Genomic DNA, 23,469 nt, shown 5'->3' on the forward strand with positions numbered 1-23,469 from the left:
GGCCACCTTAGCCCTCCTTCTAAGCCAAAGAGTCGTGGTCTTTTTAACCTTCCCTCCTATGGGAGCGGTTCATACGCTATCGTTATTTTTCCCCTCCTCGGTCTCTTAAGTGAGTTCCTTCTAAACCCCTGCATGAATGCCATGTGGTCCTAGTGACTTATTACAGTCTTGTTTCAAAACCTCCTCTGCTTAGACCTGAATCTGAGACAGTTCCCCAGATTTGTCACCTATAAAGACTAGCTCCGGTCTGGGAGTCTCCCTCCCATCCTCTGCCACAAGGGCCGATGCAAAGAATTCCCCTACCTTCTCTGCAACGCCTTATCTTCCAAGTGCTCTTTCAGCAGCTGGGTTATCCAGTGGCCAGTGATTGTTTGGAAGACTTCCTACTTCTGATTTTTTTTTTTTATTGGCTGTTAATAAGGGAGGCCAGAAAGAAAGAATTAAGGCTTGACTTCCAATTTTTGAAAGGATGCCTTTTGGCCTCCCACTGCTTCTTGTACTCTGCTCTTTAGAGAGGACAGCCTTTTTTTTTTTTTTTTAAATATAATCTTACCTTTTTCCATTTGAGGCTACACATTTAGTTGGAGCCTTTATTGTGATGTTCTGAAATAGTCTCCCTGCAGTTTGCAGGCATTTCACCCATAAAATTGCTCCTTTTAATTTCCATCTAACGAGCAGCCTCATTTTGGTATAGTTCTGCTTTTTGAAATCAAATAATACCATGATTGGCTTCTTTGGCCTTTTCCTGCAAACACGATGTTACATTTAACACCACAATGGTCACTATGACCGAGCAGTTCAGCTTTATATACTTATTGGACCAGATCCTGTACTCCACTCCGCGATAAAGCAAGAACTGCCTCACACCTTGCCGGTTCCAGGACAGCAGACATTAATGACATCTAGAAACTGTATCGCTGCCTCCCATCCTGACACAGCACGTACCGCCGGTACGGGCATAAATGAAAACCCCCATTATTATTGCATTTTCTGTTCTTGCAGCCTCTTTAATCTCCCTCAGCATTTCGTAGTCTTCACCACCAGCCTGGGCAGCTGTCCGTAGCATATTGCCTCAGCTATATTCTTAGAGCATGGAATTTCTACCCAGAGAAATTCTATGGTGTTGTTTGAATCACTTAAGATTTTTGTCGTCTTTGACTCTGTCCTTACGCATATAGAGTCACTCCCCTACCAGGGCAACCTTCTCTTATCACTGTGCACTTCACACCACGCTCTTCTCTGATCCTTCCCCGAGGGTGAGGGGGTGCAGGTTGGATCCTAGGTAAGCATCATTCACAGCATTGCAAACGCCCACTCGGAGACACAGGTGGCTAACGGAGTCTTCCACCTCAGATCCTCATCAGAATGCTGCTGTAAAGACCATCCTCCTCCCGTTGCCTTGATCATCTCAAGCCTCTGTCTGTCTGTGTGTGTAACCCACGCACCTAGGTGTGGTTTACTGTCCCATGTAGTGGTACCTAACCATGTCACAGAGACAGAACAAGTGTGCTCTCCAGGCGTGGCTGACAGCCAGCTGGCCTTTAGCTAGAGAGGCCGCTCCAGGGGTCCTAGGTTTGAGTCTGCCTGTGGGCAGTTACATTTGCATCCTTCCACTGGCTTGCCCATCACTTGCTATTCAAGGCCCCTCACCCATCTCACACTTGCCCGTCTGCAGCTGACTCCCATCCAAGCCTCAGTCGTGTACATCATATGCTTCCACACAAGCCCCTCTGTGCTTTCTCCTCTGTTACCCCTCACCCCAGGGAGACACTCCCTTAAACGTGCCAAGCTGCCAGCTCCACCCATTGTTTCCCCCCGCCCCCAAAAAACCCAGACTCTGGTGATGCCGGTGGTGAGCTGAGGCTGTGGTCTGTGATGCTGTGAAAAATGGCCTCCTGGTTTCCTTGTTCTTTCTTGTGTTTGTGTCCAGCCATCACCTCTTAGCTTGTGCTCCAATTGTGAACTCTTTGAGGCAGGACACGCCTCTGTGTTCAAACACCTAGCGCCTGGGTGGGGCCCAAGCTGTGATGAGGGTGTTACAGTAACAGACAAGGTGCAGACCAGTGGGGAAACATGGAGGGCTCTGGTGAGTTAGACAGTTCACCTGCTGTTCTGACTTCAAGGTGCAAGGAAGTTTCGCTGCAGCTGGCAGGGGGAAGGTGCAAAACCCACCGTGGGAAAAATCAGTTGCAAGCAGCCACACCCGTGGGGAGAGGCCGGGGCCTCAAGCAGGATAACCCTTTTCCACATGGGAGGGCCATATGCATCTCCCCTCCCTTATCCTGATACCAAGTAATCCCCAGGGGGTATGGACCCTGCCACGCTGGGAAGCCTCCCCCTCCTACCAGTGGATGGCTGCTTTGGACTCAGAGCAGGACTCAGCCAGGACACAGGTCCAGGGGAGTAGTGGGTGGAACCCAGCCACGCCCCCACACCTCTACACCCCAGCCCTGTGGAAAAGATGAAACATCTGGGGCTTCACTGAGGCACCTCTTCCCCAGGAAGCCTGCAGGCCCAGGGGGTTAGTTCCTGGACAAGGGACAGTGCTGTAGCCTTTGCTGCATGGGCAGTGTGTGTGTGCGCACCAATGAGGGGAAATTCCACGAGAATCCTTGACTTCAAGGCCTCTCTTGCAGGAGAGGAAATGTCAGGCCTGTCACCACCAGCCCACCCCCAGCCACACTGCCCTTCCCAACCAGCATGCATCCCGCGCAATGCTGTCTAAAGGGCGGTACTGGGGTGCGCTTTGTTTCAGGGAGCATCAGGTCTTATTTGCAACACCACGCAACAGTGGGACTCCCCACACGGCGGATCCCATCAGGCGTTCAGGAGCTCTGCGATCACGACAAGGTCAAACTCCTGAGACTTGGTCTCTCTCTTGCTACTTCAATCCTGTTCCTCAGAGCAAGCCTTGAAAAGCAGGCAGGGGGAAAGAGGTCACACGAGAGGGCTGACAACAGAATACACCATTTTTGCTTTGCAAAGCACTAGGACTTGGCTGGCAGTGAACAAACAGCAGAATTCTGAGATTTATTGGTATTAAGACAACCACACCGCACACGTCGCAGCTGCCCAGCTTCCGGAGCTGTTTTGATCTACGCAGCCTTGGCAGGAGACCGGCACAAAGTGCCAGAGAAACAAAACGCAGTTTTGCTTTATCTGTCATCCAAACAACAAAGGGGGAAAAAAATCCAACCCCCAAATGATCTGGCTTTCAAAACAGCTTGTCAAGCAAACTTCCCCCACCACCACCACCCTGCTTGTCTTCCTCGTGCTGAGGCACAGCGCATGTATGAGCATACTGCTAGCATGCAGGCGACCCGCTCGCGCAAACTATTGCGAGAGTTCCGACAGAGATGCCCTCACCTCTCGTAACATCCCCCCCCCCCCCAAACCGGCTAACAAAACTGGTCCGTGGAAGGGGACACTCCTGGTCCAATGCAGCTCACGGCAAATCCAACTGGCTCAGCCAGGATGGGGCGGAGGGAAAGACATTTTTAAAACATAACGGCCACACTGGGCCAGACCAAAGGTCCATCTAGCCCAGTGTCCTGTCTGCCGACAGTGCCCAATGCCAGATGCCTGAGAGGGAAGGAACAGAGCAGGGAATCAATTGACTCATCCTCTTGTCGCTCATTCCCAGCTTCTGGCAAACAGAGGCTGGAGACTCCATCCCAGCCTTTCCGGGTCAAAAGCCACCGATGGACCTGTCCTCCACGAACTTCTCTAGCTCCTTTTCTGGAACCCTGTTACAGTCTTGGCCTTCACAATTTCCCCTGGCGAGGAGTTCCACAGGTTCACTGTTGAAATACTTCCTGTTTGTTTTAAGCCTGCTGCCTGTTAATTTCATTGGGTGACCCCTACTTCTGTGTTACAAGAAGAGGTAAAGAGCTGAATTCTGTATATGCCCAACCCTTAGCAAGGCTGGGACTCCCAGCAGCAAAGGGGCAGGAACCTAGGGTTGGTGTTGCTAGGTCTGTGTACACGCTATGCCAGCTAGCCAAACTGCAGAGCACCCAGGTCAAGTCCGGGTGGGCGACAGGCCCTCTGAGCTCCACTACTCTACCAGAGAATGATTCCTGACCACCAATGTCTACTCTGCCCTGGGCAGCCATGTGATCCCAGTGCAGTCCCCTCAGGGTTTAAGCAACGCTGCACAGAGATTGTTCCACCGAGTCCTGAAGTAGCATGGATGGTGGTTTCTGCATCACCTGAGGTCTTTAAATCAAGATAGACAGTGACGCCAAGAGGTGCCAGGGCCCCAGAGCAAGATGGGAGCGGCCAGCTCTGGCCCTGGAAGAGGCAGAGCCAATGGCAGAAGGGACGGGGCCTAGGATAATCAGCCCTCTGGGCCACCCGCACTGTGACAAGGGGCTCTCCCCTGCCTCCCAGCTATGTGCAACAGCACCACCATAGTAGTTCAAAGGGGCCCGGAGCTCCAGCCACTGCTGCTGCTACTTTGGCAGCAGTGGAGACCAGAGCACGGGACCCCTTTGAAATGCCAGGCCTGGGGACAACTGCCCCCTTTTCCCTCCCTCCGCCACCAGCACGCCTGAAGACACGGTGCCTCTAAGAGATCTGCTCTAGCTTCACCCTAAGTGACCACCCCCGAGCCTGCGTGAAACCCCAACTGTCTCTTATGGCCTTTATAAAGGAAATCTACAAAATGGAGCCACCTCTGAGGAGGAGGAACTCAGATGCCATTTGGCACCACACAGAGGTCGTGCCTATGCTCGGTGCCAAAATGCAGCCACCTCTAGGGTAGAGCACAGCAGCTGTTCAGAACCTGTGGCAACAGTGTACCAGTGCTAAGCCTCAATCTTCCTCCCCCAAAGTCCAGCGACCCTCCTGGATAAGGCCAATGCCTTCTCTCCAGCACTTAGACTTCTAATCATCAGGCACCGATGTAACTGAATTTAGTCCTTTTACTCTCCATGCACAAGGTTGAGCCTTCTCTTAACTCCTTCCCTTCCAAAGCGTTCCTCCTCCATTCGGCGCAGGCTGGCTCAGTGTTGGGTCACCCTCACACTCCACTCTGTGTGCACGTGGTTCACTAGTAGAAGGCTGTTCTCACACACACGTGATCACGCTCGTTTGAGAGCGCAGGGTGACTTACGCACAAGGGCCCACGTGCCGGTTTTGTTTGTGTAGGGTTGCTGAAGCGCACTAGGCGGTATGCAGCCATTTGTTAACGTAGGGTCGCTCAAGCGCCCTGGGGACATGAAAGAGGCAATTGGCAGGCTGCTCACGTACACCGCCGGAGAGCCTTGCTTTTCCTTCAAGGGCTTGGAAGCTTTTGGTTTGAATTTTAAAGCACTCCCATAAAGAGCCAGAGTCTTTGTAAACATGTGAGGAAAAAAAGGAGAGCCTTGTGGAGCCTCTTGACCTTGACGATGTCTCTTTAATTATTAGTCTGTGTTTATTTTCAGCTAAACCCAAACTACTGAATAAACTGTGTCAAGTTGGTTTTCATGAGCAGGTGATTATCCTCTCTGGCTCCTCTAATGAAAATTATCACAGGGCTAGTGACCTCACACCACACATGCTAAATAATACAAGATGCTCTGGGATCAGACAGGCAAATCATAACCCTGCTTTATCTTATCACTTCCTGAACAGCTCCAGGCTGGTTTTCGATAGTGCTTGGCAGCGTTAGCCAGATGCTAACCCAGCGAAAAGCTGAGCCAAGCCTTGAGAGCTGTGCAGAGACATGACCCACAGCACCAGGGTTTTGCAGGGCAATGGGGAGGAGGGTATATTTCAACTTCCGGCCAATTTCACAGCCTGCAAGGTGACATGGTAATTAACCACCACCTGAACTTCAGAGAAAAAGGGTTAAATACTTTTACTAATGAGAATATGAATAGAGATTAAAAAGAAAAAGACTTTTCAGCTTAGAAAAGGGGAGAGAGAGTGTAAGAGGGGGAATATGGAGAGGTCTATAAAATCATAGCAGGTCTAGAGGAAGTGATTTAAAAAGAGTTATTTATTTGTTCCTATAAACACAAGAAGTAGGGGTCAGCAAATTAATAGGCAAAAGTTTTAAAAACAAAACAAAACAGAATATTTCTTCACACAGCGCACAGTCAACCTGTGGAACTCCTCGCCAGAGGGAGCTGTGAAGACCAGGACTTTAACAGAGCTAGACACATTCATGGAGGACAGGTCCATCAATGGCTATTAGCCAGGATGGCAGGAATGGTGTCCCTGGCCTTTTTGTCAGAAGATGGGAATGGGTGACAAGGGACAGATCACTTGAGGATTCCCTGTTCTGTTCACAGCTCTGGGGCACATGGCATTGGCCATTGTCAAAAGAACACTGGGCTAGGTGGACATTTGCTCCGACCCAGTCTGCTTATTCTTATGATCTTATTGGATAAGACAACTGAAAGCCAATAATAAGGAGGAACCAACTATGACATTCCTCCTACGGACTGAAAAAAAGTTACAAGCAATCATCCTGCTACAGGCCAAATTCTAAGGAAGATGCTTCTCCCAGGGACAGGCGATAACCCGAGTAGGTCTGCATGAGCTGCAATCATACCCTATAACTGCTGTGTCAAAGAAGCTTACGGGTTGCTCAATTCTCCTTGCAGCAGTGCTGGAAACATCCCAGGGAGCAGAGACCGATTCCTCAGGGGCCCAGGGTGCATCCCAGTGCTCCCTGTAAACCAACTGCGTGGGCGGCTGCCCAAGAGAGATTCAGGTGCCACTCAGCTGATTAGCAGAGTGCCCACAGCTGGTAGCTGGTTTCTGTTGGCGGTGCACATCTGTGCAGGCCTTGGTGCCCATTAACATTTATTCTAGCCATGGGTGGGTGGAAAAAAAAATTAGAGCAAACACTGGTGCATCCACCTTGTAATACAGCACGCCGGCTAGTCTGCGTTAGCTGACTCAGGCTTGCAGGGCTCTCAGACTGCAGTGTAGATGTTAAGAATCTGAGACCCTCCAAGGCTTGCTCCATCTCAAGTCAAAATGTCTGCCCTGCACTTCTACAGCCCCTTGAACCTCACTCAGTAAACCCTGCCCCCCCGCCAGGGTTCTGTTGTTGTGGACTTGCCCTCTGCACCCCAATGTCTCACAGGCATGGCACCGCCTACCCGGGTGGTGATCCGGAATGCAGAGGACATGACTGCAGCCACGGTAGACAGGGAGGGTCCAGAGGAGAGGTCATTCCCAATTCGCTGACAAGGAAGAGCTGATGCCGAAGGGGAGCATTTAGAGACACCCTCGTGCTCACACCCACGAGCTGCCTGAATTGAGCATGGGAAGGGATGAGTTTGCAGAGCGCAGTAACACAAGGAGGCTGGCTTTCAATACACAGATTTTTTGCATCTCACCCCTTTGGTGTTACTGAGCTGAGCTTGGCTACAGATTCTCCTTCCTCCCCTGCAGCCAGAGGTCGTTTTCTCCTCCAGCCCCCCCGATTCCTGGCTTCGGAGCTCTGGCCCAACCTCGGCTCCTAATAGACTTATTGCGGCTGCCTTGGGAGCAAGCCAAATTGTACCCATCCTCCCAACATGCCTGTTCCTCTCCAGCCACTCCCCTAGAAGCTACCCATCCGGAAGCACGTGACAAGAGGGAAAGAGGCTGATCTGGTGCCCTGGGTTCACAGGTGCCAACACTAGATGGGACCACCACCAAGGCCCTCTGAGGAGGCCACCTGTTTAACCGGCACAACCCTTCCCCAAAATAATTCCAAGAGCAGCTCTTTAAGGTCCAAACAGCGAACCTGGCAAAGAGATCCCTAATTATATCCAATGCAAGCGCTGAACTGGGAAGAGGGACAAACACCAAAATCACACAAAGGGAACGAGATCAATCGGAAATACCAGCAAAAAGAGAGTGAGGTTCCTCATGGGAAATACAAGAGAAGTCAGCTGGGGGAAAATGACCTATAGCAAAGATACTCCGCAGGAAGCAGCAAGGACCAAAACAGACACGGAAGTGATGGGGCCAGCCAGTTAGAAATGGATTTGAAATTCAACATCACAGAAAATAGTGCTAACATGATCTTGGGCTATACTTGCCAAAGCCTCCTCCAATCGGCCACAGGGGGATAATAGCTACTGTTTATACAATTCTATCAAGACTGCACTGGGGAGATTAGATTGACTCCTGGGTGCCTCGCCTCTAGAAAGAGGCCGGCGAATTGAAGGGCAGAGGGCCCATTTATGTTTTCTGTCCAGGGAGCTGTAGGAACAAGGAAAGGTTACTTGGGACAAGAATGTCATGAGCAATGAACAAGAAGGAAACAATCGTTCTCTCTCCCCAGAGGTTTTTAGAAGGCCACCCACCATCTTCGCAGAGAAGTTAACACACACTTCAGATTCTCCCCTTCTTCCAGTCAGGACAGCAGTTGAATTGCACCTGGTTCCTCGGCTAGTGTACACCGAGAGCCCTGCTGAGGTCAATGGAGATATGACCATTTTCACCAGCTTAGGATCCAGCCTGTAAAGAGGCTGAGGTGCTTGAGAACACATCCAGGAAAGCTACACTGAGGTGTAGGTTCAAATAGCTGAACAGTATCAACCCCAGAGGTGGGACTAGGGGGAGCAGGCAGCTAAGGCAAATGTAGACTGTAGCTCAAGATCAGACCAGAGAATTGGTTCCCCTAGTGGAGGGCTGGGACCCCCAGCACGAGAGAGTCATTCTAAAACTAGACTGTGTAACATACTAGAAACTCTAGCATAAACAAAAACCCTGCTTGGGCACCCAGAAGTTAACAGAACTTCCCCTTTCACATGTCTATAACCACCCCAAGCTCTTCCCACCAGTAGATCTCAAAGCACTTTAGAAAGGCACCATTAAACCTCCTTTTACCAGTCGCACAGAGAGGCAACCAGCCCCCAGGTCACACACCCAGCCACAGCGAGCTGGGAACAGAATGTGGGTCTTCCGGCGTGCACGCCAGTGCTCTCTCACTGGCCCTTCCTGCCCGCCTAGGGCATAAAGTTACAAAATCCAAGCCTGGAAACTGACACCATTTTTCCTCTCCAAGATGGGAATTCAGACGAGACATAGGGCACATGTTAACACCGAGGTCACTCAACCAATCGGGCTGGATGAGATCTCCATCGTCGACAAGACACCATGTTTTTCTAGAAGACCAGAAGCGGGTCTACGCCCACGAAAGCTTATGCTCCAAAATATCTGTTAGTCTATAAGGTGCCACAGGACTTCTCGTTCTTGGAGATACAGACTAACATGGCTACACCTCTGATACCTACTTCACACAGGCATTATCAGATCAGTCCTATGGCCTCTGCCCCTCAGTGAATTCCATCCAACACACTGGCCTTTGCTGGAGTACAGGACTCATGGAGGCAGAGCAAGCGTCCGCTCTGCACTACACCCTGCCCACAGGGCTCAGGAGTGCCCATCCCCGGGGACGAGACCAGGTGACTTTCCCAATGCACAGTCGCGTGCTTGGTCTTTTGGTGAAGCTGCCAGGAAAGCAGCCAGGGTCACTATGCTGGGGGTTACTGCTCACGCATTACCCAGGACAGTGATGAACTTCAGCCAGGGCCACCTAGGACTGGATTTGAATGGGACACACTGGAGTGCTCCTCACACAACATTTCTGCTGCCCATGAGTCTCCTGGGCCCCAGAACACAAGCAGCGTTAACCCCTCGCTCGCCTAACCCTGCTCAGGCCCTGGAGCTGCAGGCTGCTTTCCTTCTGCCTTGCATGCATCCCCAGCCTGGGCACTGCTAGTTGGATGACAGGGTCTTTATGCTCGGTAATGCCGGAGACAAATGGCTGCACCCTGGGAGAGTTTACAGGGTTAGTGTCTGGGGAAGGCAAGCTCCGAATGCCATTTTGGCTGTTGCTTTCCACATGGGCAGTCCCCAGACTCACAAGCAGAGGAGCGAGGAAGTGGAGAGAGTCCCCACTCTGCACAGGCTGGGGTCAAGTCATTAGCTCATGTCCTAACGAAGCTGGACTGCAACCACGTGACCGGCAGGTGAGAGGACCCAGCTCCCACTGGGACCCAGGAGACCCGGGTTTCTGTTGCCCTGGCTTTTGAGAAGCCGGCTGGCAGAGCGGACATCCTCTGTTTCCCCACGCGGGCAAGGACGCCTCGCTGTGTCACGGGGGCTCTTGGGGCTGGTGTCCCCATATGTAATGCAAGGTGGCAGATCGCCATGACAACTCCTAAGCAGGATATAGACTACTACCCTCTTGGGTGTTCCCCTGCTCCTTCTGCCCAGTTCTGACCTCCCATCCCACAAGTGCCCCAAAGCCCACTCCCCAGGGAGGTAAGGAAGAACCATCAGCCCCATTTGACACTTGGCAGATAGTGACCCGTTGACAGACAGGAACTGACAACCTGGTGTCGCCCTGTGGTTGGAGGACTGGGGGGAGGGGTCATTTGATGCCCATTTACAGACACTATTTTCCTACCACCCGTTCAGACGAGGATCTCAAAGCAATACGCAAACATTCGAAGCCTGCATGCCAGGAGGAAGCACACGGTGGTTGCCATTCAGTGACCCACAGCGTGGCCCAAAGAATAGGGCAATGGGCAGGGAGTCAGGAGGCCAGCATGTTTTCCCTGCCTCTGACTTCCCGCATGGCTTTGGACAAGTCCCGCTTCCCGGCAGCCTTTGTGGCCCCCCTCCACTCCCATCCTTTGTCTTCAGGCTGGACTTCAAAACCATTGTGGCAGGATCTGCAAGTGTGCATCTCTCTGTTGGTCTGGATTAGACATGGGGAGTCGGTCAACATGTGTTCGCTAACACTCCCCTTTCCCTAGCAGAGATGCAGGTGAGGTCTCTCGGTCTGGGGAGGAGTAGGGTGTGGATAACAACCCAGCAGTTAAGATGGGCCCTACACTGGGAGAACGACACAAGGGGTCATTGGCAGAATTTGAAAAATGATTGGAATTTTAAATCCGTTCCAGGATGGCCAGGAATTAATTAATCCTGGGAAGTCCTGTGGCTGTGCTGTGCACAAGCTCCGACTAAGGAGCACAAAGGTCTCTGGCATTAGTACCTATGAATCTCTGCACCCCTGGGACAGGACGCCTGTGAGAGAACTCAGTGCTCAGCAGGCGAGAACGGTATGTAAGGAGTTTTTATTAATAGCTGTTACTTAACCCTGTCGTCAGGCATTCTGCAGCCATGTGGGAACTCCCAGCTGTGCACTCCTGCCCCACCAAAAAACATCACCAGTCCAGAGCGCACACAGGGCCCAGGCCTTCCTGCTTTGAGAGCACCAGCTTCCGTTACTGGAGCTGACAGTCTCTGCCAGCAGAATGGGAGCTATGACACATAGTGGAGCAGTCCCGTTGCCACCAAAGAGGCCAATCTACCGCGGTATCACCCCTCATTTAGCGAAGGCTGGGGACGGGGGGTAGGGTCAGGAAGGAGAAGTGACTGCCCAAAGTAACGGGGAGTGTCTGTGGCTTAGCAGGAGCAGGACCCAGGCCATCCAGCTAACCCTCAGTACTTCAAGTTTATTAGCAGACGCTCCTTGCACCACAATACTAGTTTGTTTCACTTATCGAATGAGAGATTCCCCAGCAAGGCCAGTGGGTCTGGCACTTACTAAGGCTATCTAGCCAGGAACACCATGCTGGCCCACCCTCTAGTGCAGGGGTTTGCAAAGTGGTGGTTGGGCCCCATGGGGAGCATGAAATTTCATAAGGGGGCGTGCAGGACCATCAGCTGCTGGACTGCATGCTCAGCTATCATTAGAAGCATTCAATGTTACTGATTTTATGTAGGCGTATACTGATTAATACAGTAAACAGAGAGGGAGGTGTACTAGTCTATATACTATCAAGAAAAAAAAAAAGCAGTCAAGCAGCACTTTAAAGACTAACAAAATAATTTATTAGGTGATGAGCTTTTGTGGGACAGACCCACTTCTTCAGACCATAGCCAGACCAGAACAGACTGGTCTGGCTATGGTCTGAAGAAGTGGGTCTGTCCCACAAAAGCTCATCACCTAATAAATTATTTTGTTAGTCTTTAAAGTGCTGCTTGACTGTCCCCCCCCCCCCCCGCTTTTTTTTTTTTTTTTAAAAACAGAATAGTTTTTACATTCTACATCCTTACTTCTTCGGCATGCTGAAATTTCCAGTAGTTTGGATTACACTAGACAGGTGGGGGTGGGGCCTGAAAAAGTTTGCTCCCCCTGCTCTAGGGTACTAGTGACAGTACAGTGGATACAGGAGACAAAGGCCTTCGCAGAGCAGGGTCATAACAGCTCAGAGAACCCTTTCCAGTAACATCTCTATGAATCACAGGAGAGCACTGTGTCAGCCCCTTCTGCAACAAACAGGCATAATATGCCCAGAAATGCCGGTCTGTGAAACACATGTGGGCTTTAGCTACAGCACAGGGTCTGGATTACAAGCAACTCCATAACGGGGGGCTAGGAAGCCATCGGGAAAGAATCACTTGCCATTCGTCACAGCTTGAGAGCAAGAGGAATGCACCTCTGATTGCCACACGTTTCAGTGCGTGAGAAGCTGGGAGAGATTTTCAAAAGCAGCGTGGGATGTTGCATGGGATCCTGAGCCTCAGACAGAGCTGAGAACCAGCCCCCGCTGGGGAACTCCAGAGCTGAAACTCCCATAACTCACCAGGTGTTTGGGGACGGCTGAGCCGTGATCCGGAGGATTGTTCTCTCGCTCTTTCCACTCCACACGAGAACCTTGAGGCACAGCCCAAGTATTCAGAGTCGACCTCACGCCCCAGCAAAGGATGGGGAGGAGGGGAAGGGGGATTTAATCCTCATTTCAAAGACAGGGCAGGCAAGGCTCAAAGACACTCAGCGCCTCGCCCGATGTCACCCAGCGGCCAAGACCGGGACAGAATTCAGGCCCTCAGAACACAGAGCTCAGATTCAAACCACGGGAGAACACAGGCTACCTCGTAATTGCCAGCATTATTTTTAGCCCCCAAAGGAACAGGCTACGGGCGAATGCAGGCATTTGTACAAACAGGACATGTTTTAGCTCGTGAATGAGGAATAATAGGCCGCCACAATGACCCCAGTGTTCCCCTGGCCTTCTCCATGGCATCCGATCAGCAGACGAAGCGAAAGTTCTTCCTGTGCGTCCAGTCAGCGCCTAGAACTCCCCCCACCCCTCTGAGCGAGGGAAAAAACTTTGCTTCTTGTAGCTGGTGCAATAAAGCATCACAGCCGCTTTGTGCGCCTCGCTTTGAACAGAGGCAACCTCAGTAAAACTGCCCTAATCTACAGCTCCATCCTTGGGCCATTGGAGTGCTCAGGAACCACCCAGCGCTGGCATGGCTCTGCTGGGCCATTTGCTGTATACAGCTGGGCAGGGTGGGGGTTAACTAACCCCAGTTAGGGACTAGACCGCTTGCAAGGCCTAGCTACAGACACCCCTGGGGGCTGCCACATACAACATAGTAAGCACAACCCAAAGGCACTGAGCCATTTCAAGGGACTCTGTCACTCACTATCACACCCAAGCACTCAGCTGATGAGGGACCCTGGATATGCCCCAATTTCCCACCACCCTGCTCATCAACCCCTTCAGTGCTCGGACTGGAAGCCACAGAAGCCAGCACAATTAGGTGTTAGAGTAGTTCCAAGGGAATGGGGTTACTCAGCATTTACACCTGGGTAATTAAGAGCAGACCCCTCCACTCATTAGTGATTTGTATCAAGCCAAATCAATGCTAAACACAGGGCTGCTCCCAGATCTAGGCTCCCCAGACAGTGTTTACAAAATGCCAGTCATGGTGCACCAGTGCCATGCAAAAATAACTCACCACCCCAGCAAAATGGAGAGCTCAGGAAGCAGGATCCCCCCCTCTGCCTTGCAGCAGCTCTCCACCTGCACCTCCAGGTGCCTGGGAAGAGCACAGGTCATAGCCAGCAGCGGGAATGCCCGAGCACAGGGCAAACGCCCACCAAGTGGAGGAAGAGCCAGTTGCAAAGCCTGAGTGCACCCAGGCAGTGGCCCCATTCCCCACCTGCTATGGTGGGGAAATCAGCTGCAGCATAAGCACAGGGCTTGCTGAGCGGGGACAACGTAGCATGAGGAGGGAGCAGGTCACAGACAGGAGGGTGGGTCCCTCTTAAGCCTTCTTTAAGAATTGCTCTGTGTGGTTAAAGCCGTGCCATGGGGATCCACTCTGCCCTCCAACACTCGCCCAGGTGTAAGAGGGTCCCACGTCAGCTGTGCACCCAGTGCCTGTGACTTCATGGAACTCAGCCACAATTACTGCAGCAAAAAAAACCCCAAGAGCAGCATCAAACCTGGCCAAGGACCTCAGGCAGAGCTGCAAGGGCATTGCACGTCCACCGAGAAGCCGCAGGTAGCTCAGGGCTGCTCCGTGTCACAAACGGCTGGTGAGTTCTGGCCTAGCACAACACACCAGCAACACACTGGGAGTGTGCACCAAGAGCCTCCTTCTTGTGCCTGAGCCACACACAGGACTACAGCCTACTACTACTACCTGCTGACAGAGTTCTGCCTTTCACTCAAGGGTCAGTAAATAGTCTGTGGGATGATGCTGAAGGTGTTGGTTCAAACCCGGCTGATCACCCACGGGGGCAGGAGTCATTAAACTGGCTTTGAGGGTGACGTGTCAGTGCCATGCCCAGGCCCCCTGTCATTATCCCATGCACTTTGGGGTGTTTAGTGCTTAACATGCAGCACCCGCTACTGGGATTTTCCCAGCTCCTATTAGTATGGCAGCCAAAAATACAACCTTCCCCCAGCCCACCCCCCACTTATGCATCTGCATGGTCCTGGAAGCACTTCGCAAAAATCACACACGTTGTCCAGCCCCCTGCACTCATGGTGGGATTGTCTAGATCATTTAATTAAGCCCCAATATTACCTGAGGTAGGTAAATATCACTCCCTTTTAAAGATGGTGAAGGTGAAATTAGCAGATTTGACCAAGGTCACATGGGGAATCGGTAGCAAAGTCAGAAAGAGTGGGACCCGAGAGTTCCCCCAAATCTTGTTTTTACCATGGGACCACACTTCTTGCTAGGCCCATAATGGTGCCCCAGCTCACGCCATATCTGCTTACCGGGGGGCTGTGTAGACCCACGTCCTGCTGCTGCTCATGTACTTGCAGCAACCAGACACGCTCTGGGTGCAGCCTTATTAATTAAGTTCTACGGGGCGGGGGGGAAGCACAGCCTCATGCCCAGCAGCATTTCCAGCATCAGAAAGAACTCCTGCCATTTCCAGCATCACTTTCAAGCCCTCGCTTTCCGTGCATTGCGGGCTGCTTGCACACAGCCAGCTCCACGCTGCTTAGAGATACTTAATGGCTCCCAGGGCCCCTCCACCATGCCGAGAGGTGCAAGGTCACTATTCCTAGAGCAGCCACAGGGCCTTCAACAACTGCAGCTTCCTTACAGGAACGCTTGAGCGCAATGCTCCCGCCTCCTTTCACCCCGACAGACAGGCAAAGCAGTACCCCCAAGGGAAGAGAACAGCTATTTTGCAGGTAACCGGAGCTATTATTAATTCTTCTGTCAGGTGCAGCTTTCTTTCACCCAGAGAGCTCCACACATTTTAGCAGCATCACTAGCCAGGCAACAACCCTGTGGAGGTGTCGAAAGTCACACGCATGAGAACAACTTCGCCTACCACAGACACTACAGCTCTCTCTCCTGGGGAGCGTCGATGGCAGAGTGGTACCAAACAGAATAGTCCTCAGGACCAGAAACAACCAATACGCTAAGCAAGCAGCACTGCCAGGATGGGAACCAGCTGCTCCCTGCCAAGAAGCGCCCCCTCTTCCAGACCCGATGCAAGCTGAGGGAAAGAACACCTAACAGGACACCTATCAAACAGTAACACATCCACAGATGGAGTTCAAAGTTGTTCAAAAGTCCAAAACCGGCATCCGGGAACCCTGCCAATCTATGTGGCTTTAAAAAAGCCCAAACACATTTCTTAGCATTTTTCTTTCCGCAGTTGTTGTGCGAAAGACCCACGCAACAGCTGGGGAAATGATTATACATACACAGGAAGGAGAGCCAGCAAAAAAGTGACTAGACTAGTTACAGTGCTGTCAGATACTCTAGAAAAAAGCCTTTTGCTAATCTTTTGGTTCTAAACATTTTAGGTGCAACATACAGAAACAATTGGCAAACACTGTCTAGACAGAACTGATGTTTGAGATGCATGTCAACATTTCTTTGAAATATTACATGAGGGCTAATGACAGACAGCCAGTAGCTCCTGCAAATAATGCAGTGTCACATTGCAGAAGGCTTCTTAAAACTAAGGATTTAGAAATTCATCTTTCAAAAAAATCCATCAAGTATTAAGATTTTTGTGCAGAATCTAGATTTCTGATGTCATCACGTACTGAACAAACTGTAGGTACCTGAATATTTTCCCATTTCTTGTCATGCACAACTCTAAGTAGATAAACACTGGAAAAATACTTGCAAATATGCCAAAGTTATTAGCTAGCAAAAATTTTAGAGATTAATAGTGAATCGCTTGCATATGAATACAAAGTCTTTTTGCAAGGTTTGCTGCAACAAGAACAATGCATTCTAACATGCAATAAGTATTTGCAGATATACGTAAATACCTTTAAGCTCAGCAGGCTTTATCATCATTTGTACATATATATATGCAAACGTATCTAGAGACCGAGAGAGAGAGAGAGAGATGGAAGCACGTGCATTCTATTTGACAGAGCAAAAACTATTCACAAGATCAGCTGGTCTCAGAAGGTTTCTCCTGTTTTGGGGCATGACCTTGTGTAAGCAGTGTCTGGGGACACCCCATATCACCACTCCTGTCTGAATCAGAACCCTACAATGATCCAGTCCTGGATCTAGCCTCCAGCACCACTGCTAACTTCATCCCACCGCCTCCTTGCCTTGTCACGGGAGAAAGCTGACATCATGCCAGGCACTGCTTGGGTTTCAAAAATCCCCCAGAGACTCCCAGCCTGTCCAGCCTCTGCCATCTCATCTGTGTCTCTGAAAGGCAACTTACCTAGGGCTGCTGCAACTGACCCCAGCACGTCGGCCTCTGGGAGAGCAGTGAGTACAGGCACTTTGACGGAAGGTCTCTTCAGCCAGGTTTCAGAGCAGCAGGACCCTTGTGAAGGCCGGAGGATTTAGGGAGGAAGAGGGCAATTTGAGCTAGATGGGAATCTGGCCTGGGCACTGGCGTGTCTGCTCTTCCAGGAGCGGGAGTGGTCAGTAGCAGCTCACTTCTAAGCCTCTTTCAAGAAAGATTCTAGCAGCACCTGTGCCCCCTCGTGGCGTTCGGGGGAAGTGGATCAGCACCAGCTCAGGGGCAATAGCACCACCTACTGAATCACCGACTCGCATTAGGGTTTGCCTCAGCAGGCACCCCCCAGCTCTGGCCAGGCCGGACTCTGCTGGTGTGAACCTCCCCCCTCAAGTAGTGGGGCTGGTGCAGTACTGATGAGGTCAAAGGAAGTGATGATGATCAAGGCAAGAGCAGCTGGTAGATGGGCGGTACCTCCCAAGTGGGAGATCATGACCTAAGGCTCAGGCTGCTGCTGTCCCCTGCACTCCCTCAGCACAGAAGAAAACACCTGCTGTGTCCAACTTCCCCCATGCTCGAGTGACACTGCTGCGCCACCACCTCCCAATGCCCATGGGGCCGGGGACATGAAAGGAGCAGGGAGCAGCCGTTTCCAAGATAACGCTGCTAGGCAGCTCTCCCCCAGACCAAAGTCACCAGCGAGCTTGAAGTTACTGCTGGAAGCCTGTTGACTGGCAGCAGTAGAGAGAAATCCACAGGGGCAGAGGTATTGCTCCCAAGCTCTACTAGAGTTACTTGTGTGCTCCAGGGCTTGACCTTGAGCTGTGATGGGGTTAGCAAATGCCCTTCTGCACTAAGGGGCTCCCAGCATCCCCTCACATCACCCCATCCAGCCCAGCAGATGACCCGACCATTTTGCTGGTTCCAGGGATACCAGACAGGTAAACAAAGGGCTTCTCAGTCAGCCAGACAGTGTGCTCAACTTGGCTGGGTTTGTAGTAACAGCATTGGATGAGGCCTCCCAAGACTGGGGCTCAAGTCCTGGTGTTGCCCTATGAGATCCTAGGCTAGGCACTTAAATCTCAGCAAGCCTCAGTTTTCCTCAGCTGTAAAACAGGGATAATACTCTTTCCCCAGGAGAACAGCCACACTGGGTCAGACCAAAGGTCTGTCCAGCCCAGCATCCTGTCTTCCAACATTGGCCCATGCCAGGTGTCCCAGAGGGAGTGAACAGAAGATGGAATCATCAAGTGATCCCTCCCGTCACCATTCCTGGTTTCTGGCACAGGCTGGGACACCATCCTTGCCTGCACTGGCTAATAGCCACCGATGGGCCTGTCTGCTGTGACTTTAGCTAGCTAGCTCTTTTTTGAGCCCTGTTATCATCTTGGCCTTCCCACCCCTCTTGCAGAGCTCCACAGCTTGACTGTGCGTTGCAGGAAGAAATACTTCCTATGGTTGGTTTTAAAGCTGGTGCCAATTCATTTCATTTGGTGACCCCGGCTGTCTGTTAGGTGTAAAAACTCCTCCTTATTCACTTTTTCCACCCAAGTCAGGAGTTTGTAGACCTAAGTCATATACCACACCTCCCCAGTCACCTCTTTTCCAAGCTGAAGAGTCCCCAGGGTCAGGCACCCGCAGCCCCACCCCTAAATAAATGCCCTCCCCACCCAGAGCCAGGTACCCCCAGTCCCCCCATTCCAATTCAATGCCGGCAACTCACCACAGCCGCCACCATGCACTTCTCCCACCAGGCAATGGGGTGCACGCATGGAATAGGCGGACGGCACTCCCCGCAGGCAGCTCTCAGGAGGAGAGACATTTAAAGGCTGCTCCCATATTCACCACAGCATGGTGCCCTATTTACCACGTGTTGAGTGGTGAACGTATTGGCCACCGCAGCTCTACCCCTTTAACGGTTCCTGACGTTCTGCTGGGTTTGCTGACTGCCACTGCACAGAGTGGATGTTTTCAGGCAACTATCCACACGGACTCCAGGCTCTCCCGAGTGGTAACACCTGATTTCCTCCCTCTCATACCCTGCTTGTTTTGTCTAGTGACACTGTAAGCTCTTTGGGGCACAGACTGTCCATTTTTCTGTGTACATACAGCACCCAGTGCACCAGGGTGGAAGGAATGTTGAGGTATTGGGGTCGGGGGCGGGGGGGGAGTACAAATAAACCACAGGGCCAAATTAGGGAGCAGGGGGGAATTTTTATCATGGCCATAAATTGGCCTGAGAACGTGTATCTTCCATAGAGGCTGGACAGCCATCTATCTTGTGTGGTTCAGCAACACTAAAGCCCTCATCTAACCTTATGACTGTAGGGTTGTTTTGGGGTTGGGGACAGAGGTCAGGATGAAGTGGAGGTCTTCTGGTTTGCAGCTTCTCGTTTCTCATCACAGAGGATGCACCGTTCTGTAACGGTCCTTCTCTGCGTGCTCCTGGGGAAACGCACCCAGAAGAGAGCGCAGCCAGGGCTGGCATTGCATCCCCAGAGCCGACAGGGCAAATGCACCAGGCTTCTGAGAAGCCAAGAACAAAAGTGGCACAGAGGAGAGAGGGGCTGGCAGACCCAGAAAGCTGGGCGGAGCTCAGGTGTGTGAGGGGTGCTGTCAGTCAAGGGGATAAGAAGGAGTTTAGCCCAGTGCCCTGGGGGACTCAGTAGCTCAAATGGGTTGATGTTAAAGTAGAACAGTAGGTGGAGCACAGGGAGACGCTCCCCCGGGGAGTATCTAGTTACAGCCCCCAGGGCAGGAACAGGAGCCCCTCTCCTGGGGCATTTAAAGGGAGCACTAATATTCACTCCGAGGATCGGGCCTGCGTTGGGGTCCACAAATGGCCCTTCCCACACCGGCTTCTGCTAAGCAGAACCGTGCAGCTTTAATCCCAGCCCACAGGGGCTGGTGGTACTGGCGCCCAGGGAAAGGGGCACTGCCCTCCCAAGCCAGCACCCTGCGCGGGGACACAGGAAAGGGCCCCTGCCCAGAGAGAGCTGCTGTTGAAGGTGCATGAGGGCAGAACTGCTGGGCAAGCGCTCAGATACTGACCCGGCGCAGTGAGCCCCTTTCAGTGGGCGGGACAGCCACGGGCAACACTCCCGTCAGGGCGGCAGCCAGCCTCAGGCCCGGAGCACTAGCCAAGGAGATTTCTTCCTCCTCCCCGCACGTAAAGACTTGGCTGCAGGGAGCCCAGCTGTGCGCCACCAGCCCCTGTCAAGCTTAGTGCTCCTTGACGGGCTCAGCTAGGTGGGGCATCTTGAGAACGTGTCAGGCTTTTGCCCCCCCAAATCCTTGCAGGACCCTAAACCCCTCAGAGGATGAGGATCTCACTGCCAGGACCCTCAGCCCTTCTCAGGCTCCCAGAGCTCAGAGACCAACATGACAGGATTGTTCCAACCAGCCCTAGCCATAAGGGGCCCTGCAAAGGTCACAGTCCCATGTAACTCATGTACTAGACCAGAAGCTCTCAGACTGTGAGTCCAGACCCCAAAGCAGGTCCCAGCTCAGTTTTCATGGGGTAGCCAGGGCTGGCTTAGACTTGCTGGGACCTAAGCTAGAATGCCACCACAGGAGCCAAAGTGGCACTGAATGGGGCTCAGGTTACAGGCCCCTGACCGGGGCTGAAGCCTTTGGATTTTGGCTGTGTTGCCCTCCCCCACCCCGATTGGCAGGGCTCATGTAGACTGAAGTTTCAGTCCCTGCCCCAGCATCCCTCCTCCTGCCCCAGGTGTGTACTAATTTTTGTTGCCAGAAGAGGGTCACCACACAATGAAGTTTGAGAACCTCGGTCCTACACGGTCACCCTTCGTCACCCAACTCACCACGCCCAGGCACCGGGGAGCTGGAATCACAGGGGCTCACATGTATGGGGCTCCTGGGGCTGTGTGCTGTAGTCCCATGTCTTTGGTACCAGCTGCATCACAGTATGAGCAACAAGGTTCATGTGCCTCAAGGACTCACCTGCACAGCCAAGTGGAGGGTGAAGGCCACAGCAAGCAACCCAATAGGACAGACACCCACTGGGGGCACATCCCACACCCAGGTAGCCAGGCACAGCTCCCTACAAGTCCAGGATGTTGGACTTGAATAAAACAGAGTAAGGGAGCTCCGGGCAGAGCACAATGCAAAACTCAAACAGCTCTCCCGCCTGCGCCGCTCTCCAAACACTACCTGCAGCCTGTGCAAAGGAACACAGCCCGGCATACACCCTTATACCCAGGGTGGCATGGTCAGATTTGTGTGCATGAAGCCAGGCCCCAGAGAGTGGCTCCAACACTCCAGGTGGGACAGATCGCCTGGGATACAAGATTCCCCAGCAGCTCCACAAGTCAGTGTTTGACAAAGTCCCTCAAGAAAGAGCACAAAGCTTCTGTTCTCAACATAGCACTCTGCTAACTGGCACTAGCTGGCTGTAACTTTGGGGTGGTCGGTGGGGGTTTTTTTTTGTTTTTTGTTTTTAACTCAGCATGAGCAGAGCAGCGCAGGGAGAAGCAAGAAAGTAGATTTCCCTGTTATTTGCAAAGAACTCCAGAGCAGCCCTGGCTCCATCATTTGCTACAGTCGACGCTGCTGAGATACGGCAACGGGAAGTAAAAACAGCTCCCCCAGTTTCATCCCGAGGCAGTTTGCCATGGCTGGGGATTTTGGCGGGGAGTCGTTAGGCACGTCTACGGGGCTATCTCACAGCACACCAGCCCTCAGCCCAAGGGCAGGATGACAGGGCGTGAAGGGGGCAGAAGCCTCCCTGAAGAACAAACTTTAACACACTTCTTGGCGAGGCGCATTCTTCTTCCTGGGGCAGCGAGGAGAGGGCACAACAGGCCAGCAGGACACAAGCTCATCTGACTCTTCCCCCAAGTGTTTCATGTCTCACAGGCGCAGCCCCCGGCCTGACCCCTGGGCAGCCCACACTCCATCCCACAGGCAGATGGAGGGGAACAAACTGAGAGGACTCAGCAGAAGAGGAGGTTAGAAGCTCCTTGTTGGCCTGTGGCTCACCCACGCCCAACAGGATTCCCTGTCTTGTGGGTGCCCTGAATCCGCTCAGCCTTTAAAGAATAAGTCACACCCTGTTCTCTCCCGCCAAGACCCTGCACCCCTTTCACAGGGCCAAAGGGGAGGAATAATTTTCCCGCCTGGCTTTGAGCAGCTGCTCTGTGCTGCCAGAGCTTCGCAGCGACCCCACCAAACTTCAGAGCGCGGGGCGGGGGCAGATTGCATTCCCTTCCCCCCAAACGAAAAACCCCTTAACCCTGCACACAGGCGGGGAAGAAAGCCCGGATCTGAGCTCAGGGGCAGCTCACGCTGGCACAGCCAGGCAATCCCTGGGACAGCCCTGAGTCAAGAAGCGCTTTTAGAAAGGGGGGGGGGGGGGGCTCTGTCCACCCACCCCCCCCCCCCCCCACACACACATCCAGCCTGGAGCCGGGGTCCTGCCGCCCAGCTCTCCCCACGCTGGGGAGGGCGGCTGGGAACCCGGCCCCCGGGAGCTGCCCGCGCGGCGCGGCGCGGCGCTGGGGGGGCGGTGGGAAGAAAAGCCGAGGCGGGCAGGAAGAAAGCGTTTCCGCTCCAACTCATCAATCAGCGCGGCCAGGAGCTCCCGCGCGGGACGCTGACACCGGGTCGCCGCCTGCCGTGACCCCACCGCGCCCCCGCCGCGATGAGAGGCGCGGCGGCTAATTGTCTAGCGGGGCCGCGAAGCGAGGACTCCCGGCGCGCCCGCCCGCCCCGCCGCGCCCCGCTCCAGGGCGAGCCAGCGCGCGGCGCCCACCCCGGGGCGCCGGGCTCCGCCGCGCACCGCCCGGCTCTCGGCCAAGCCCGGACGCGCCCGCGCAACCCCCGCGGGCCTGGCTCCGCACTGGGGCTCAGCAGCGCCCACAAAGCGCCCTGGGGCGGGTGCAAACCGACCCCCCCGGGCACTACCCGGGGCGCCCCGCAAAGCCCCCCCCCACCCTGCGCGCGCGCAAGGGAGCAGGACTTTGCGCGCCCCCCAGCCCCGGACTCACCGCGCCTCGCCGGCGGCCGGCACGCCCCAGCCGCGCTCCGCTCGCCGGCCGAGGTAGCCACCAGCGCCGTCTGCACCGGCTGCGAGGCTTTTCAGCGCTTTTCAACTCTCACGCGTCGCCCATGTGACCGGAGAAGCCACTGGGAAGAAGCGCCGGGCTGAGCCCCGCACCACCCCACCCCCCCACCAGCCCAGGGGGGCAGCAGCGCGCCGCGCGCCCGCGCCCGCGCCCGCACCCGCACCCGCACCGCCCGGGGAGCGAGCAGGGCAGCCACGCGTGTCCGCCTCCGCCCTGAGCTCTGCCCAGCCCAGCCCAGCCCCGCGCCCGCCGCCCGGCTCCGGGGCAACCTGCCGGAGCCACCCCCCACGCCAGGGGAGCCACGGCAGAGGGGGCCGCCCGCGTCAAGGCTACACACCCACGGCTGCACACGGGTCCCCGCTTGTCCGGCTTAAGCGGGAGCCTCCCCAG

At 53.5% G+C, this 23,469-nt stretch overlaps 1 protein-coding gene across 4 annotated transcripts in view; it reads right to left on the minus strand.

Annotated features, from left to right (window-relative positions):
- Positions 1-23,100, minus strand: part of CNTFR (ciliary neurotrophic factor receptor) — a 450,281-nt gene extending 427,181 nt beyond the window's left edge. For 2 of the 4 annotated variants that reach the window (XM_074994435.1, XM_074994431.1), the window contains exon 1: positions 16,973-17,165. The gene's annotated coding sequence lies outside the window, so the exon portion shown is untranslated. Of the gene's footprint in view, positions 1-16,559; positions 16,597-16,972; positions 17,166-23,001 lie in introns of those variants that run through there. The other 2 variants (XM_074994432.1, XM_074994433.1) reach the window with 2 other exon arrangements.
- Between the last annotated feature and the right edge of the window lie 369 nt (positions 23,101-23,469).

Source organism: Carettochelys insculpta, chromosome 5 (assembly GCF_033958435.1).
Source record: "Carettochelys insculpta isolate YL-2023 chromosome 5, ASM3395843v1, whole genome shotgun sequence".
In the NCBI taxonomy this organism is placed as follows: Eukaryota; Metazoa; Chordata; order Testudines; family Carettochelyidae; genus Carettochelys; species Carettochelys insculpta.